We start from the raw sequence: 20,484 nt of genomic DNA, 5'->3' as shown, positions 1-20,484 counted from the left end.
TCTGATACCCACTGTGTACGTGCAATAAAGTAATACTTAGCCTACTGTGCAGACACATGCTCACATACTGGTTGGCAATAAGGCACTACTGCTGGTAGTTATAAAAAAAAGGTTCCTAAGGGCTAAGCGTAGAGACTAGAGAAGAGAGCATGAGAGCAGGAGAGAGGAGAGCAGAGGCCAGGAGCCTCTGAGACATAACCTGGAGTGGAGGCAGCATCTGGGGCAGAGGCTGAGATGGAGGCAGATGGAATTCTAGTGCTTGACCTGCCATAGTGAGAATGAAGTTTGGTATGAGCCCCTTTTTACCCCCAACATTCCATTGTCATTTTTTGGTCTCACTGAATCCATAGTGAACTTGCCCAGGGTGGAAACTATCAGGCAAGACACTCCTAATCCAAGTTTCTTGAACCATATACAACCTACCTAGAGAGATCCCATCAAGCAAAGGTGACAGGACACTGTGTGGCTTACATCTGAAGATCCGTAGAGGGTGCATGTTATACACATGGGCCTTTTCAGTGTATAAATCCACTTGTTACAAGCATTACGTAACTTACGTTAAAGCCAAGATGTGGTCTTAGAGACTAGACCAAGGACTGGTTTCACATCTGTAAAGTTAGAAAAACCTCAAGTACATAAGCATCTTTCAGAAAGTTGAAACAAGAAGTCATATGTGAGACCTCAACAGGAATGCTGAATTAAGAACTTGCAATATTGCTTCTTCATAAAAAGCAATGAGAAAAGTGGAAAAAAGAGTCAAAATCAGATTTTTTAAACCTCTGGAAATGACCAACAGAGAGAGGTTTATTCAAGAAAAATATTGAATCTTGGTAAAAACATTGTAACTGACCCTCTTTCCATTCCTCCATCCCAGCTCTGTGGTAACCTTGAAAAACAATGACCCTTCAACCATAGTGAAAAAACAACAGCCTAGCAGCCATTAGAGATAGGAAAACAAGCTTGGAATTCCCCAAAAGCATTGTTTTCAGAGAATTGCCATTATTTGGCCTGTCTGGCAGGCCCCTAGAAATCTTCATATGTTTTGTCTTTATTTGATCGAATATAGAGATCAGTTAGTACAAACAGCCTTTTCTCTCAGGGCACTTGTCAAAAACAATAAGCAGCAATTGCTTAATATTGCAGCTGCCTGTGGTAGTGATAAACATGTGGGTATAACAAAAAATCTATCAAATAAAACAGTAAACAGAAAGCTTTGGGAGTAAGATGTCCACTGAGGGCTTTGAAAAGTTCCAGTATATTTCAGGGTATCTAGAAGGCCACACATATGCATAGGACTGTGCGCATCATTTGGGCTGCTTATATTCCCAGGAAAGAAGTGACAACATTCAACACTCTCACTTGTGGATGACCTTGAGGCTCTATGCCAGTAGGAAGTGAAGACTGACACAGAATTGTAAATTACCTGCCTGAGCTTTACAGATGTGCCATAACACCCACATAGTCCCACAACAAAAAATGGGGACTTACTGATTCCAGGCACTTAAGGGAAAAAGTGATGAATTGGAATTTATCATAATTACAATTTTCTGCTCTTAAAAGACTGTAAAATAAGCCACAGGTTGGAAGAAAATGTCTGCAGATAATGTATATGATAAAAGAACTTGTATCCAGAATATAAAAGAACACGCAAAATTTAATAAGAAACATACCATCCCAGTAACAGACAAAATGTTTCAACATACCAAGGATACATACGGATGGCAAGTAAGCAAGTGAGGAATGAATAAACTATAGTATATCCATATAGTGACAGAGGAGCAACAAAAGGGAATGAGCTATTATTGTTATGACAGTATGAGTAAATCTCAAATGTGTTGTGCTGTGATGGAGACAGAGTTAAAGTTTGTATGTTGTGTTATTACACTGATAGAACATTTTTGCAAAGGCAAAACTGTAGCAACAGAAAACAGGTAAGTGGTTCATGTGGGCTGAGTTTGGAAGGAGGCTGACAAAAAAAAGGGGCCAGGAGGGAGGTTTCCAGGGTAATGATACCAATCTGTTTCTTGATATGCATTTGTCAAAACTCACTGAACTGTAAAATAAAAAGGTGAATTTTACTATATTTAAATCATACCATAATAAAAATACAGAAGGAAAAAAAAAAAACCCATTACAACTGCATAAATAAATGCCATACAACATCTTCGCTATGGTGGGAGTAGGGTGGAATATCATTCAATTCAGTATTTTTTCTGTAATATTGAAAGATAGAATTTTAGTGTAGTACATAAATTCAAAAAAAGCTAATTTGGTTCTTAGTGATCAGTGAGCACATCCCAAAGACATAGATATCTTTAATAGGTGGTTTCAGAATTTCCTGAAGAAACATCTGTTTTTCTAGAAGGCAGTGCTTTCCAAAGTCAGCCAAACTAAATAGAATATTACACATTTGAATCATTACTACAGCGGAAAATGAGAATAGCTCTCCAAGTTTTCTACTGCAGGCACAATGATTGTTTGCTACACAATTTCTAAATTTATTTCTTCTGCTACTATTGGCACTGTTTATAATGATTTTTTTTTTTAAAAGTAGTTTTGTATTTTCCTAAGTACTCAGAGCTTAGTGTTTAGTGGTACTTAACTCACATAGATCATTCTTCAAGTTCAAGAACCACAGACATGAATATGCATAATTTTTACACTTAAACAATGTGTTTAAATGTAAGAACTGTTTATATTTTTCTTATCACTGGAAAATAGAAGCTCTTTCATCCTTTCTTATGACATTAGCACAGAGGAGAGTCCTGTCCTTCAAATAGAAAAATATGCATGGACTACTTTTCATCATTTACTACTTCTTGAAATATGATAAATATTGCTTAATGGTGTCTTTACTTTTGCCTCACTTATCTATTCCCCTTCTTACCATCTTAATTATTTAATTTGTAGCTTAATAACATCACTAGCATTGCAGGGGGTGGAGCCAAGATGGCGGCGTGAGTAAAGCAATGGAAATCTCCTCCCAAAACCATATATATTTTTGAAAATTCAACACATACAACTAACCTTAAAGAGAGCAAAAGACACAGGACAACAGCCAGATTACATCCACACTTGCGAGAACCCAGCGCCTCATGAAGGAGGTAAGATACAAGCTGCGGCCCAGCGGGACCCAAGCGCCCTTCACCCCAGCTCCCAGTGGGAGGAGAACAGTTGGAGCGGGGAGGGAGAGGGATCCCAGGAATGCTAAATACCCAGCCATAGCCACCCGCACCCGGAGTACATACACACAGGGCGTGGGGTGCAGGATAGTAGGGAAACGGGACAGTAAAACCTGTGAGTGGGTCCCTGCAGCTGGTGCACCTGCAACAAAGAAAAACGAGTGCTTTTTGAAAGACTTAAAGAGACAGGGACCCCATAGCTGGATGGAAGCCTACCGGGACACTTAGCCCAGCAGTTGGGAATCCCAGGGAACTCCAGGCACCCCAACGCCCTGGGTGGCAGCGCAGCTTGGAGGCCCCTCACGGACATAAACAGCCTCCCGCCTGTCCCCCCCACCCAATGCTGCTCCGCCATAGTGGAGCAGAAGCCTGAGGCAGCAGGGTGAAGCTTCTTCCACAGCAGCCGGGCAAGAATCAGAGGCCCCATCTGCATGCAGCTGCCCAGCACAAGCTGCTAGGGATCACTGTTCTCCCAGGAGAGGAAGCCACAAAAGAGCTAGAAGGGACATTCTCCCAGCTGACACACGCACCAGCTTTCCGCAACTACCTCTATTGCCATGAAAAGGCAGAAAAATTTGATACAGACCAGATTAACCCAGACAGTCTCCCCTGAGAAGGAATCTAAGGAGATAGACCTAACCAATCTCCCTGAAAAAGAATTCAAAATAAAGGTCATAACCATCCTGATGGAGCTGCAGAGAAAAATGCAAGAGCTAAGGGATGATGTCTGGAAGAAGATTACAGAAATGAAACAATCTCTGGAAGGAATTATAAGCAGAATGGATAAGATGCAAGAGGCCATTGATGGAATAGAAACCAGAGAACAAGAACGCATAGAAGCTGACATAGAGAGAGATAAAAGGATCTACAGTAATGAAACAATATTAAGAGAACTGTGTGACCAATCCAAAAGGAACAATATCCGTATTATAGGGGTACCAGAAGAAGAAGAGAGAGAAAAAGGGATAGAAAGTGTGTTTGAAGAAGTAATTGCTGAAAACTTCCACAAACGGGGGGAGGAAATAATCGTTCAGACCACGGAAGTACACAGAACTCCCAACAGAAGAGAACCAAGGAGGACAACACCAAGACACATAATAATTAAAATGACAAAGATCAATGACAAAGACAGAGATTTAAAGGCAGCTAGAGAGAGGAAAAAGGTCACCTACAAAGGAAAAGCCATCAGGCAATCATCAGACTTCTCAACAGAGACCTTACAGGCCAGAAGAGAATGGCATGATATATTTAATGCAATGAAACAGAAGGGCCTTGAACCAAGAATACTGTATCCAGTACAATTATCATTTAAATATGAAGGACAATTTCCAGACAAGCAAAAGTTGAGGGAATTTGCCTCCCACACACCACCTCTACAGGGTATGTTAGAGGGACTTCTCTAGACAGGAGCACTCCTAAGGCTAAATAGATGTCACCAGAGAAAATAAAATCACAGCAAAGAAAGCAGAGCAACCAAATACTAACTAAAGGTAAAAAATAAAATCAACTACCCACAAAAGCAGTTAAAGGAAACACAAAAGAGCACAGAATAAAACAACAAACATATAAAGAATGGAGGAGGAGGGATAAGAAGGGAGAGAAATAAAGAATCACCAGACAATGTTTATAATAGCTCAATAAGTGAGTTAAGTTAGACAGTAAGATACTAAAGAAGCTAACTTTGAACCTTTGGTAACTAAAAATCTAAAGCCTGCAATGGCAGTAAGTACGTATCTTTCAATAATCACCCTAAAAGTAAATGGACTGAATACACCAATCAAAAGACAAAGAGTAATATAATAGATAAAAAAGCAAGACCCATCTATATGCTGCTTACAAGAGACTCACCTCAAACCCAAAGACATGCACAAACTAAAAGTCAAGGAATGGAAAAAGATATTCCATGCAAACAACAGGGAGAGAAAAGCAGGTGTTGCAGTACTAGTATCAGACAAAATAGATTTAAAAGCAAAGAAAGTAACAAGAGATAAAGAAGGACATTACATAATGATAAAGGGCTCAGTCCAACAAGAGGATATAACCATTGTAAATATATATGTACCCAATACAGGAGCACCAGCATATGTGAAAAAAATACTAACAGAACTAAAGTAGAAAATAGAATGCAATGCATTCATTTTAGGAGACTTCAACACACCATTCACTCCAAAGGATAGATCCACCAGACAGAAAATGAGTAAGGACACAGAGGCACTGAACAACACGCTAGAACAGATGGACCTAATAGACATCTATAGAACTCTACACCCAAAAGCAACAGGATACACATTCTTCTCAAGTACACATGGAATATTCTCCAGAATAGACCACATACTAGGCCACAAAAAGAGCCTAAGTAAATTCCAAAAGATTGAAATCCTACCAACCAACTTTTCAGACCACAAAGGTATAAAACTAGAAATAAATTGTACGAAGAAAGCAAAAAGGCTCACAAACACATGGAGGCTTAATAACATGATCCTAAATAGTCAATGGATCAACGACCAAATTAAAATGGAGATCCAGCAATATATGGAAACAAATGACAACAACAACACAAAGCCCCAAATTCTGTGGGACACGGCGAAAGCAGTCTTAAGAGGAAAGTATATAGCAATCCAGGCATATATAAAGAAGGAAGAACAATCCCAAATGAATAGTCTAACGTCACAAGTATCAAAATTGGAAAAAGAAGAACAAATGAGGTCTAAAGTCAGCAGAAGGAGGGATACAATAAAGATCAGAGAAAAAATAAATAAAATTGAGAAGAATAAAACTATAGAAAAAGTCAATGAAACCAAGAGCTGGTTCTTTGAGAAAATAAACAAAATAGATATGCCTCCAGCCAGACTTATTAAGAGTAAAAGAGAATCAACAGACATCCACAGAATCAGAAAGGAGAAAGGAAACATCATGACAGACCCCATAGAAATACAAAGAATTATTAGAGAACATTCTGAAACCTATATGCTAAAAAGTTGGAAAATCTAGAAGAAATGAACAACTTCTTAGAAAAATACAACCTTCCAAGACTGACCAAGAAAGGGACACAAAATCTAAACAAACCAATTAACAGCAAATAAATTGAAGCCGTAATCAAAAAACTACCCAGGAACAAAACCCCCGGGCCAGATGGATTTACCTCAGAGTTTTATCAGACATACAGAGAACATATAATTCCCTTTCTCCTAAAAGTTTTTCAAAAAATAGAAGAGGAGGGAATCCTCTCAAACTCATTCTATGAAGCCAACATCACCCTAATACCAAAACCAGGCAAAGACCCCACCAAAAAAGAAAAATACAGACCAATATCCCTGATTACCCTGATTAAAGTAGATGCAAAAATACTCAACAAAATATTAGCAAACCGAATTCAAAAATACATCAAAAGGATCATACACCATGACCAAGTGGGATTCATCCCAGGGATGCAAGGATGGTACAACATTCGAAAATCCATCAACGTCATCCACCACATAAACAAAAAGAAGGACAAGAATCACATGATCATCTCCATAGATGCTGAAAAAGCATTCTACAAAATTCAATATCCATTGATGATTAAAGCTCTCCGCAAAATGTGTATAGAGTGCAAGTACCTCAACATAATAAAGGCCATATATGATAAACCCACAGCTAACATCATACTGAACAGCAAGAAGCTGAAAGCTTTTCCTCTGAGATTGGGAACAAGACAGGGATGTCCACTCTCCCCACTGTTATTCAACATAGTACTAGAGGTCCTAGCCATGGCAATTAGACAAAACAAAGAAATACAACCAATCCAAATTGGTAAAGAAGAAGTTAAACTGTCCCTGTTTGCAGATGACATGATACTGTACATAAAAAACCCTAAAGACTCCACTCCAAAACTACTAAACTGATATCGGAATACAGCAAAGTTGCAGGATACAAAATTAACACACAGAAATCTGTGGCTTTCCTGGACACTAACAATGAACCAATAGAAAGAGAAATCAGGAAAACAATTCCATTCAAAATTGAATCAAAAAGAATAAAATACTTAGGAATAAACCTAACCAAGGAAGTGAAAGACATATACCCTGAAAACTATAAGACACTCTGAAGAGAAATTAAGGAGGACACTAACTAATGGAAACTCATCCCATGCTCTTCGCTAGGAAGAATTAATATCGTCAAAATGGCCATCCTGCCCAAAGCAATATACAGATTTAATGCAATCCCTATCAAATTACCAACAGCATTCTTCAATGAACTGGAACAAATAGTTCAAAAATTCATATGGAAACACCAAAGATCCCAAATAGCCAAAGCACTCCTGAGAAGGAAGAATAAAGTGGGGGGGATCTCACTCCCCAACTTCAAGCTCTACTACAAAGCCATAGTAATCAAGACAATTTGGTACTGGCACAAGAACAGAGCCACAGACCAGTGGAACAGATTAGAGACTCCAGACATTAACCCAAACATATATGGTCAATTAATATTCGATAAAGGAGCCATGGACATACAATGGGGAAATGACAGTCTCTTCAAAAGATGGTGCTGGCAGAACTGGACAGCTACATGTAAGAGGATGAAACTGGATCACTGTCTAACCCCATACACAAAAGTAAATTCAAAATGGATCAAAGACCTGAATGTAAGTCATGAAACCATAAAACTGTATAAAAAAAAATATAGGCAAAAATCTCTTGGATGTGAACATTAGCGACTTCTTCATGAATATATCTCCCCGGGCAAGGAAAACAAAAGCAAAAATGAACAAGTGGGTGTATATCAAGCTGAAAAGCTTCTGTAGAGCAAAGGACACCATCAATAGAACAAAAAGGTGCCCTACAGTATGGGAGAATATTTTTGTAAATTACAGATCCGATAAAGGCTTGACATCCAAAATATATAAAGAGCTCACGCTCCTCAACAAACAAAAAGCAAATAATCCAATTAAAAAATGGGCAGAGGAGCTGAACAGACAGTTCTCCAAAAAAGAAATTCAGATGGCCAACAGACACATGAAAAGATGCTCCACATCGCTAGTTATCAGAGAAATGCCAATTAAAACCACAATGAGATATCACCTCACACCAGTAAGGATGGCCACCATCCGAAAGATAAACAACAGCAAATGTTGCGAGGTTGCAGAGAAAGGGGAACCCTCCTACACTGCTTGTGGGAATGTAAATTAGTTCAACCATTGTGGAAAGTAGTATGGAGGTTCCTCTAAAAGCTCAAAATAGACATACCATTTGACCCAGGAATTCCACTTCTAGGAATTTACCCTAAGAATGCAGCAGCCCAGTTTGAAAAAGACATACGCACCTCTATGTTTATTGCAGTGCTTTTTACAATAGCCAAGAAATGGAAGCACCCTAAATGTCCATCAGTAGATGAGTGGATAAAGAAGATGTGGTAGATATACACAATGGAATATTATTCAGCCATAAGAAGAAAACAAATCCTACCATTTGCAACAACATGGATAGAGCTAGAGGGTATTATGCTCAGTGAAATAAGCCAGGCAGAGAAAGACAAGTATCAAATGATTTCACTCATCTGTGGAGTATAAGAATAAAGAAAAACTGAAGGAACAAAACAGCAGCCGAATCACAGAACCTAAGAATGGACTAACAGTTACCAAAGGGAAAGAGACTAGGGAGGATGGGTGGGAAGGGAGGGATAAGGGTGGGAAAAAGAAAGTGGGCATTACGATTAGCATGTATAGTTAGCATGTAAGGGGGGCATGGGGAGGGCTGTGCAACACAATGAAGCCAAGTAGTGATTCTACAGCCTCTTACTATGCTGATAGACAGTGACTTTAATTGGGTTTGTGGGGGGGGACTTGGTGAAGGGGGGAGCCTAGTAAACCTAACGTTCTTCATGTAATTGTAGATTAATGATAAGAAAATTTAAAAAATGGCATTGCACCATTAAAAAAATAAATAAATAAATAACATCACTAGATTAAGAGATCATTTGATAGTACCTTGTGTACCACTACTCAACCATGTGTTTCTAGATCTATTTGTTCCTTATGTCTGTCCTTAGGGGTACACAGAACAAAAATATTTTAGACATATGTCAGCAGCTAGGAAGTTTATTTATAGCATTATTTTACTTAATTCTCACCAAATTTTACTGAAGAATGTACTATTATTGCCCTCAATTAAACAATGTGGAAGGATTTTTCCAGGGGTAAGGCAGAAAGTTAAATAGCTACAGAAGAAAACCTTGTATCTTACTTCTCTTTAAGAAATGTATACACAAAATTATATTACTTCCCCTTTGATCAAGGAAAATATACAATCAGAAATGTCAAGTGGATCTCATGTTAAAGTTTTGTGACACATGCACATAGACAGACACACACACACACACACGGAGGGGGAGGAGGAAACTGTTGGGGATCATGGATGTATTTATTAGATTGATTCTGGTGACATATGCACACATTCAAGCTCAAAAAATTGTATACAATTTATATCTCCTTTTTTTTGTATTATCAATTAAACCTCAATAAATCTGTTTTTAAAGAACTAGATACACCTTAAAGCCCGGAATCAGCTTTAATTAATGAGAGACTATAAAACAAATCAGATGGGCCTCTAGAAGCCTTGTTTTTTAGGCTCTATATTATAAAACACTTCTCTGCTGTTAAGAAGAGCTAAGGAGATAAAATGCTCAAGACCCAGGTTGTTAAATAATGAATTTGCCTGATGACTCATCAAGATAGAGAAGAAAGTAAAACTAAAACTTGTTTCTTCTTGCTTATATATGGCAAATTCCCTTGGATGCATTTTTCTGCCATTGACTTAAAAATATCAAGTATTCCTTGTCAATATTTTACTGAGACAGGTAGTCTTCAATAGAATCATTAATATTTAAATTTTAGAAAATAATTTGAGTCATTGTCTTAGTTTGGGTCTCTATAACAAAAATACCATACTGGGTGGCTTAAAAACAAGTCTATTTCTCATATTTCTAGAAGCTATAAAGTCCAAGATCAAGGTACAGGCCAGTTTGATTCCTGGTGAAGCCCCTGTCCTGGCTTGCTGATGGACACCTTCTTGTTGCATCCTAACAAGATGGAGAGCGCTATCATCTCCCTCATGTCTAAGGGCACTAATCCCATTCATGAAGGCTCCACCGTTTTGACCTAATTACTTCCCAAAGGTCCTGCCTCCAATTGAATTACAATGGGATTACAACTTCAACATACGAATTTCAGGAGGACACAAACATCAGTCCAAGGTGGCCATGAAAAGTGTTCTCATGGAAACAGTTCTAGGTTTATGTTATGTTTTAAACTCAATGTATACATGTTATTTTCCCATTCTTTCCTTTTTCTTTAAAAAAATAGAAAAAGTTAAGTTTTATTTTCCTCAGAAAACTGTTCTTGCTCAGTATGTGCCTCTTGCAAAAGTTTAAAAAGCTAGATTATTTATAAATTGTTAAAATGTTAAAGTTTTATGACAACTTCTAAATCAAAATAAATGCAACACTTCGTCTTTATGTCAACTGTCAATAGGCAGGACCTTGACTAGGAATTTTTATGACTTGGAGCACAGTGATAACCAGTAAGCATTAACTGTGTGTTTTCAAGATCTCCAAATACTTTGAAAGAGCATCTCCAAATACTTTGCTTTATTGTTTTTGCAGTAGATATACTAACATTGTGCACTGACTGATCCATGCTCTCTGTGTCCCCTGTGGTCAATACGAGCATTTATGAAAGAGTCAAGATTGGGGACTTCAACTTTTCTAACAGAAGTAAGCTCTTTTCATCAGATATTCTTGGTCTTAATAAAAAACAGAGTTGTCAGCATGGCTGAAAATTTCCATAAAAAGTGTGTGTCATTTAGAGGTAGCTGAGCAAAAGGTCCAAGTTAGACTATGAGATTAAATCAACATTTTTTATACATCAAAATTCTCTTTTGCAAAACTCTAGCCACAAATCATCTGAAATTATCTTGGCATGAGGTAGAGGAATTCTTAGTATTTCCGAAATTAACTGTATTTGCTAAAAGTCATTGTTTTATAGATGACCTTGATTAAAGATAAATGATCCTCCTTGTCAGAATTTAAATTTCAACACCAGTGGAAAAGTCATAAAGGTACTAATTTTGAGTTTAACATTTAGCATAAAATCTTTTGTCATCTTCTAGTTTAAGCTGATTTTACAAATGAGTCACAGCTTCACCTTTCCCTTTGTAGCTTTCAGCTGAAATGCTTACTATATTCAACTGTATATCCTACTGTATACTTCAGCATTGTGAGCCCTTGATTATCAGTAACGAAGACCTACAATTGAAGGGAAAATATCACTTTTTTCATTTTTTGGTGTTTAAGTTAAAATGTTGTTTGACACAGAATGAATGTATAAAATAGAGAATTTTAAAAAAATATTGTATCTTAGTTTTCATCAACTAAGTACAAAATATGAGTAGATAAAACAGACATTTTTCATTTACATAGATCCTGCATTACTCAAAAACAAAGAATAAAGGTGTTAAGGCAGGTAACTGAATTCATTCTCAAATTAGGGTTTTTATTTCAGAGAATGCACATATTTTTAGTTATTACTTTTGTTCGTTTAAAGTTAATTTTTTGTAAAGATAGAGCATTTTTTAAACAAGCATTTAGTCATTTCAAATACTCTTTTCATCTTTGTTGGCTCTTTAATAACTACTGAAGTAAATATTGATGGCATAGGTTAACCACTGGAAATTGGGTTGTAGCATAGTGTTCAGATATGTCCTTATAATGTTTTATAGAATGCATAACACATTTAACGAAAGATTTAATGCAGTTTAACTAATTCTCATTAACTTTTTACTAATAGTTTAATGCCAAGCACTGAAACAATAGTAAAACTCATGACAAATGTACTAATAAAATTCTCATTTTCAAAAGTAGGCAATTTCTTATTCCAGTTAATTTTTCCTTTATCAGATTTTATTTTTACTACTCTCAATGCTGGATGAAAGACAAGGTTTTTGATATTGAAATGTTCATATCTATTTGGTGCTTATATTCTCAAACTTAATTACCTTTATCTAGGAATCACGTTACTGATGCTAAGTTACGAGAAGCAGCTCCTGGTCCTCACAGTTCGGCCTTTTGAATTTCCCTGCCACATAAACGTCTTAATAAAGTGAGGTGGTGGTAAGTTCTTTTACAGGAAAAAACGAAAATGCCCCTAAATACTCTGAACTTGAACAAGCCAATTCATGGAAGCAATTATGTTGTGGCTCTAATATTTGGTTAAACAAAAAGTCATTTTTTCACATTTTAAAAATGATGTATGTCAGTATTCATTGTACTAAACATATAGTTTATTTTCAGATATGTTTCTGTTTAAATATTCTTTACAGGATGATTCTTCAGTTATTCTTTGCCTCATACAAGTGTGGTTTAAATGTTACCACTGTTGGCTGCACTCCCCTCTCCCCATCCTATCAGCCCATGATTATTTTTTTGAATTCTAAGTTGCTTGAACACAGATGGAAAATCAAGTTCAAACAAAGAGATGATAACCAGTTCCAGGTATCTTGTTAAGCAAATGAATCTGCTCCTAGAATTTTTTATTTTTCTATCTAAAGCAACTGTATGTTTTAAGGAAGACTTCAAAAGGAGCACACTTTCTCTACAGAGCTAATTTATAACCCATAAATGTTAATTATGTTTGCCAGGTTAATTTTCACTTAGAACTAAATTGTAGAAAAGGTTTAAATGTGATGAATATTCTGCCATTTGAAGAGCCCCTAATGTGACTGAGAAATAACTATAAGAATTTTAGGGACACAGCCTTTTCAAGGCTGGGAATCAATCTTGAGAGTGAAATTTGATGCTTGTTCAAAAAATTGCCTGCAAAAGATTTGGTTCCAATTTATTTTTATCTTTACAGAGAGTGATTTTATTCATTTCATCTCTACTTCATAAAAGTGATTTGATTTTAAACAATTTTTAAATATTGAATTGGGCAATTTGATAAATTTTTACTTACATGCAAAACTTTTACAATTGTCAACATTCCTATTACCCCCAAATTGTGCCTCTTCAAGATCCCTGCCTTTCATACCTCTATGCCTCACCCTGTTCCCAAGGGACCATAGGTTACTTTGTGCTTTCTAGAATTTACATATTCTTTTTTTTGTATTCAGCATAATTATCTTGAGAATCATACATGTTATACTGTGTATCCACATTTCATTTTTTAAAATTGCTGAGTAGTATGCCATTACATAGATGTAACACAGTTTGTTCATCTATTTACTTGATGGACATTCAGGTTGTTTTTGGCCATTACAGATGCAGCTGCTATGAATATTGGTGTGAAGTCTTTACATGGACACATAGATTCAGGTATTTTTATAAACAGGAAGGGAATGCCTGGAGTATATGGTAGGTGTATGTTTAATCTTATGAGACAAATACCAAATTTTTTCCAAATTGTGACATTTACATAACCACCAAAAGTTGATGATTGTTCAGTTGCTCCACATCTTCACCAATACTTCATGTATTCAAATTTAGCCTTTCTAATATGTGTGTAATGGTATCTGATTGTCATTTTAATTTGCATTTCCATTATGACTAATAGTGTCAAGCATCTCTTTGTGTGCTTACTTGTCATCATTATAGCTTCCTTGTTAAAGTGTGGTACTTTAAAATTGATGATTGTTCCTCAAATACAAAAATACGATTAATTTTTGTACATTGATTTTGTATCCTGAATCTTTGCTAAGCCCATATATTAATTCAAGGGTTTTTTTGTTTTTAGTTTGTTGGTAGATTTTCTTTACAGATTCCATAAATTTTTTTTTGTAAAAACAAAACCAGTGTCACTTTTTTGCTTCCAATACAGATTCCTTGTATTTCTTTTTCTTGTCACATTGCACTTCTAGAACATCTAGTATAATGGTGAATAAAAGTGGTGAGTGAAGGAATCTTTGTATTGTTGCTGCAGGAAGCATACAGCCTGTGAGTACACTTTTCGGTATGATGTTAACTAGGTGTTTTGTTTTTTATTCTTTTTGTGTGTATTCTAGTTATAGGTTGAAGAAGTTCCTTTGTATTCTTAGTTTGATGACAGTTTTTATCAAGAATGATGTTGAATTTTTCAAATGTCTTTTTGTGTCTAATGAGGTAATCATATAATTTTTTCTTTACTATATTAATGTGAATTGTGCTTAATGGTTTTTTGGTAATAGACTTTTTTTAGAATAGCTTTGATGTACAGAAAAAATTGAGAAAATAATATAGAGAGTTCCTTAAATCTTTGTACTCAGTTCCACTTAATAAAAAAATACATACATAATACATATACACATATGTATATTATATAAGACATTTTTGTTAAACTTAATGGACTAATATTGACACATTGTTAACCCCAGAGTTTATTTGGATTTCCTTAGATTTACCTAATGTACTTTCTCTCTTCCAGAATCCCATCCAAAATATCACTCTACATTTATTTGTCGTTTCTCTCTAGGGTCCTCTGGGTTGTGATAGTTTATCAGACTTTCCTTGGTTTTGATGACCTTGACAGTTTTCAGGAGTAATCCTCAGTTATATACTAGGATGGGAATTCTTACCTTACCTGTCTGTATCATACCTTATAGAGGTAGGACAAGAATTTATCTGATATTTCCTTGTAATTATACTGAATTTATGGATTATTAAGAGATGACCACAAAGGTACAGTGCCATTTTCATCATATCATATCAGGTGTACATATTACTGATGATGCTCTTGTTAATCTAGCTGAAAAAGTGTTTTTCAGGTTTCTCCACTGTAAAATGATCTTTTTATCCCTCTTTCCATTCTGTAATCTTTGAAAAAAAGTCACAGGCATAGTTCACACTTAAGAATTGGGAGTTAGGAGGAAGATTGTAGAATAGGAGTTTTCTACCATCATCTCCACAGTAGCATCAGTTTTGACGACCACCCACAGACAAGAACACCTTTATGGAAATCTGGGGGTATAGCGAAGAAGCTCCAGCACACCACTGGAGAAAAGAATTTCAACAATGTAAGTATTGGAGAGCTAAGAAAAACTTTCACTTTATCCAAGATGCTCCTCCCCAAGGCAGCAGAGCTCTGTTCCACAAGAGAACACGATTTTGTCCATGATTTCTCCACTAGGGAAAGGTAAGAACATAGAATCAGTACCCAATTTCCCTAGCTGTGCAAGATGCTACCCAAGAAGATAATTTATCTCTTGCCTCACCCAGAATACTGAGCTGATAGGCATGGCTTAATGTTTAGGAGAATCCTGAAACAGGGAAAAGAACTGGGGACTCTTGGAGCCAGGGCTCAGAAATCAAGAAATGGTCATGGATCCTACTAACTGCTTTGCAGACTCCATCTGGAGGCCTGCTCGTGAGCCACTGCATGCCTTACCTACCCATCAGCCACTTGAGGCCAGAGGTCCCAAATATCCCACAGGTGCCCCTGATGTTCTGGGTACCACACACTCTTTCCTTTCTGGGCTGGCTCCTTGCACATGCCACAGCAGATGGTGAGTATGACATCTGAAACAGTTCATAGGCACGCACACAGACAATTGACTTGAATCTGCAGTATTGAGAGAAGACATGATCTTGAGCATTGCTGGGTACTACTTTAGGGATGACACACACACACAAGAGAAAACAAGAGGTGTGGAAAGGGCACATCCATAGAAAAGAAAAAGTCTGAGAGAACCTCAGAATCCCTAGTATGGTTGAATGTTGAAAGTGTTTCTTAGCCACAGCCTGTCAATAAAGACTGGAGGAGGTGAGTGACTCTTCCAATGAAGAAAACAACACAAAGCTTCAAGATACACAAAAAAATCAAGGAAAATGACACCACCAAAGGAACACAATTTTTCAGTAACTAATACCAAAGAAATGGAGATCCTCAAATAGCTTGACAAAGAATTCAAAATAAGTTTGTTGGGGAGGGGATGTGTTTTATAATCTTAAGATTAAATCTCAGTGTTAGTGGGCCTGAGCCATTGGGCTTAATTCTATGTTAATTTTAAATGATTGACCTATGTATTATGGTTTGTATTCTTTTATGCATGCTTTGAACTTTTTAAAATTTGATTCCAGAATGTGAATTTTACCTTATAGCATTCCAATATTTTGGTATCCCTGTAAATATTCTTGAAAATAAAATGAAAAAAGTGATTTGAATAGTAGAGTGAAGAGATTTAAAACTATTTCTTTTACACATGATACAAGTGTTAACTTACTTGGATTTTATTTAAAACCATACTAGAATTAATCAGAACATATCCTAAGATGACTGTATGCAAGAGATATAAAAAATATTTTATATTAGAATATGAAGTACCAATAAATTAACTAATATACATCATACTCACACAAGTAACTGAACTACAAAATCCTTACTGAAAAATTTAACAAGTAAGGCAAGGCATGTTACAGGAAAAAATAATGAAAAATCCTAGAATCCTTGTAAAGATGTGCATTTTATAAATGGAAATGTAATATTGTATTCAGGGGACAAGTCTGTGCAGAAAATATAATTTTGGAAGTTTTCAGTGTATAGATGGAACTTTTAAGTCATGGAAAATAGTTGAAATCATCTTGGACTGTTGTCTAGAGAGAGATGCAAAGATTCTTGAGTTTTAAAAAGGAAGAGAAAACAGAAGAGAAAATTGGAGGGACTGGCCAGTGATGTAGGAGATTCATAAGAGAATGCTTACCGGGAAGTCTAAGTAAAAAAATGTACCAAAATTGAGTGATAAATCATATGCTGTTGATAGATCAGTAAGATTAATCCTGAACTGGTTTGGGGAATCTAGAGGTAACAGGAAACTGTAATAAGACTTTCAATTGAGTGATAGAGATAGAAGCCTGAGTAGAGTGAACTCAAGAAAAAAATATAAGGAAAGAATGTGGAGACAGTGGATACAGAGATTTTTTTTTGAAGTGTTTAACTCTAAAATTTTTTGGAAAAATAGGGCATTTGCTGACAGTGAGCTTTGGAGGGGGGGTCAATGTAAATTTTTAAAAATTAACTAAGATACTAGATATTATCACATATTTCTATGATGGTAGAAATGATAAGTTAAAAGGGAAAATATTTGTGATTTACGACATGAGGACAAACTTTTGGACTGGCAACATACTGAATCAGTGAGAATGGATGGCTTCCTATACGCAGGTTTTATAATCCAGGCATGGACAGACAGTTCATGATTGTTACAGGAAGAGGTAACCTACTTGAACACAGATAAAGAAAAAAAAGGTAATGTGATAACAGGAGTTGTGGTAATTTTCTTATGATTTTCTTCCAATATTTCAGTATAACTGAAGCAAGTCATACAAAAAGGGAATTGATGTCATTGTGGACATGTACTTCTGCTTGCCTTGTTGGATTTATTATGTTGGAAAAGGAGGAATAAAGACGTTTTTATTATATGGATAGTTTAATTTCTCTCACACTTAACTGGCAGGCATACCATCCTTACAACTCTAAGATGATTACCTCAGCAGAGTAGAAAGTAAATTGTAGTTTCACATTGAAAGGCTTCTCGACGCTGGTGATCCTGGTTTGATAAGGCTTCTCTCATCAGCAGTCATTTCTTACACTTCTGCCCTCTTCTCACACACACACATTCACCCTCATTTGAGGCTTTCAACTATTTAACAGAAATCTGGGAATGCAAGATTTATTCAAAGCTTTGTATTTCTAAAGGCTATGTTTGGTAAAGGGCAAATCCGGTATTTCAACAAGTATTCATTATGCTATTACAACAAGTATTTGTTCTTTTTTGTGCATATTTTCCCCTTTTACACATCAATTTTTTTAATGTAGTCTCCAAAAAGATGCCAAACAACAGGTTGCTTAGAAAGACTAAAACTCATCTATTTGCCACACAAGCTCTCTCCCTATTGATGCTCCTTTTTTTTCATTCTAGTGTCAGACAGACTGTATAGTGATGATTTTACAACAGATTAAGGATGTGTTACTTTTTTCCTGAAATCTACACGCAGGAATTGATTCCTACTATTAGTATCGGCTTACTATAACATTTCACAATGGAATTATTCTAATCAATCACCTCTGTGAATATTCCCTATCTTTAGCTCATTCCAATATAAATTTTTATTCCAGTTTTTACTCCTATTTAGAGTTTTCCTACCTTCTGACCAAAAATAAATATCTAGTTGATTCTCCACAAATCTACTTCCTCTTCCATCCACCACAGATCAATAGCATCAGGACACATTAGGCTATATTTTTTCTGAAATGAACCACACTTCTTGTCTGCACTACTTTGACACTTAGTAATAGACTATCTTGAAATGATATATGTCTCAAAGAAGCTTTCTTTCTTTTTTGATTAGATAATAAATTCCTTGAATACAGGAATATTTTTTGTATCACTAAAGAGCCTCTCAAACTTGAAAGAACCTGGTGAAACGCATTACATACTGAACTTAAAGTCAGTGAAACATATCGGGGTGTGCATATTATGTATGTGTATGTAAGTATAATCACCTAGCTCTGAAATTTAAATACAATTTCCTCAGAGAAATCTATGTGCTTAATTGGTTTAAAACCTTCTTTTAGTTTCCTCAAACTCCGAGATAGGGCCCTATACTATTTCTTATAATTGCAATTAGTAATTACTTGTGCTTTATTTATCTTTATGCTTTGCCTTTCCATTAGTCTGTAATCACCATGAGAATGATAAGAACTGTACTTTTTCAGAGTCAGGCATACAATATGCACTAAACAAACAATTACTGAATTAAAAATACAAGTGGAGGATTGATAAATTGAAGGTGCTATCATACGTTGATCCAAATTTGTGATGTAAACTCTGAATATTTGTGTTGTATATGTTGTTTGACTAAATAGCATTTCATTTTCTGTTTATTGTTAACTTGAAATTTCTTATTTCATCATTAGATTAGATGCACACACTGTCCATTTAAAAGGGGCCCCCCATAAATTTAGTGATTTGATGAAAGCAACAGGAAATGCTGATCAAGGAGACACAGCATAGTAGAAGAAGAAGAAACATACAGCCAGCCAAGTTTTCCGAGATATAGCAAGCTAATTCTCAAATTTATAGAAATAGATAACATGATTTTTATAAAACAAGAGAGGCAAGAGTTAAAAGGGAGAAAAAAAGATATTTCCCTGCACTGATTTTTATGAATTATTTAAACTAAAAATATTAAAAATATTTTCTTTGGAACACAGCTCTACATCTAACCATTTTAGATGATGTGAAGGTCCCCTAAAGAGGCAGAATCAAAGCTATAAGGCAATAGTCACATACAATTTATTACAACCCTCTTGCTTAGAGGTGGAGCCTTTCAGACTCAGAGTATTTAAATGACTTCTCCAGGAGCACATACAGCGAGTGACATGACAATGCTTGAACAAAGAGCTCCTGACTTGTGTACCAGAGCTTCCTTTTAAACATTTCCAAATGTCATTATAACCAAAAAAACAACTAGACATTTAGTCATTTTCAATTTCTTTAACTAGTTACTTCAGTGTAGCAGAATCTCAAATAGCCTGGAAGTCATTTGTAGTTGACTCGATGACACATCTTGAGCGTATGGTTAGTGAGTAGCTTAATGTACTGAAGGCTTATGTTCGAGAGAAGGCATTTTGACACAGATTAGGGAAATAACTGCTCTCTACTGGTAGCAATAATAGTAACCACATCAAAGACAGCTAGCACTGCATGTTTTTGTCTGACCAAGCTTCATTTATCTTCTGGCAACAGCACCCAGATTAGGCTTTGAGAACCATCTTTTGGCCCTCACGTGCCTTGGCTTGTGATGAATACATGACTGAAAACATGTCACTGGAATGTTAACTTATATGATTTATTCTCAGAACAATCCTATGAGGTAATTAGTACTATGATTTATTATTTTTTCTATTTTGCTAAAGGAGGTTAACAGAGTTGAAAACCTTTGCCCTGGTAATCTTGCTGCTAGAAGGAAGAGAATCGGTGTGAAAAACAGAAAGTCACAGCAAAAGTTGCACCAGGTAAGGTAATTAAATAGGCAAGAGAGACTCGTTCAAGGTTGTTACAACAGGAGAGACTGACCTCAGCTTCAGTGAAACAAAAAGTGGGAGGGTCTCATGCACTGAGTGATCTGTAGAAAAGTACTGAAGGTGTTGGAGGCAGGAAGGTTGATCACTGGGATGTACTGAGTGCACTGAGTTATTCTGGATTTTGCAAATGTTTTTCTCTTTGATTAGGCCATTTGTGCTTGTTAATGGTCATCTATTAATGTTAGACTACTGCTCTCTCACAGAGACGGGAAGACA

This window comes from Manis pentadactyla, chromosome 8, assembly GCF_030020395.1.
Source record: "Manis pentadactyla isolate mManPen7 chromosome 8, mManPen7.hap1, whole genome shotgun sequence".
Lineage (NCBI taxonomy): Eukaryota > Metazoa > Chordata > Mammalia > Pholidota > Manidae > Manis > Manis pentadactyla.
Note: the sequence above shows the minus strand (reverse complement) of the source record.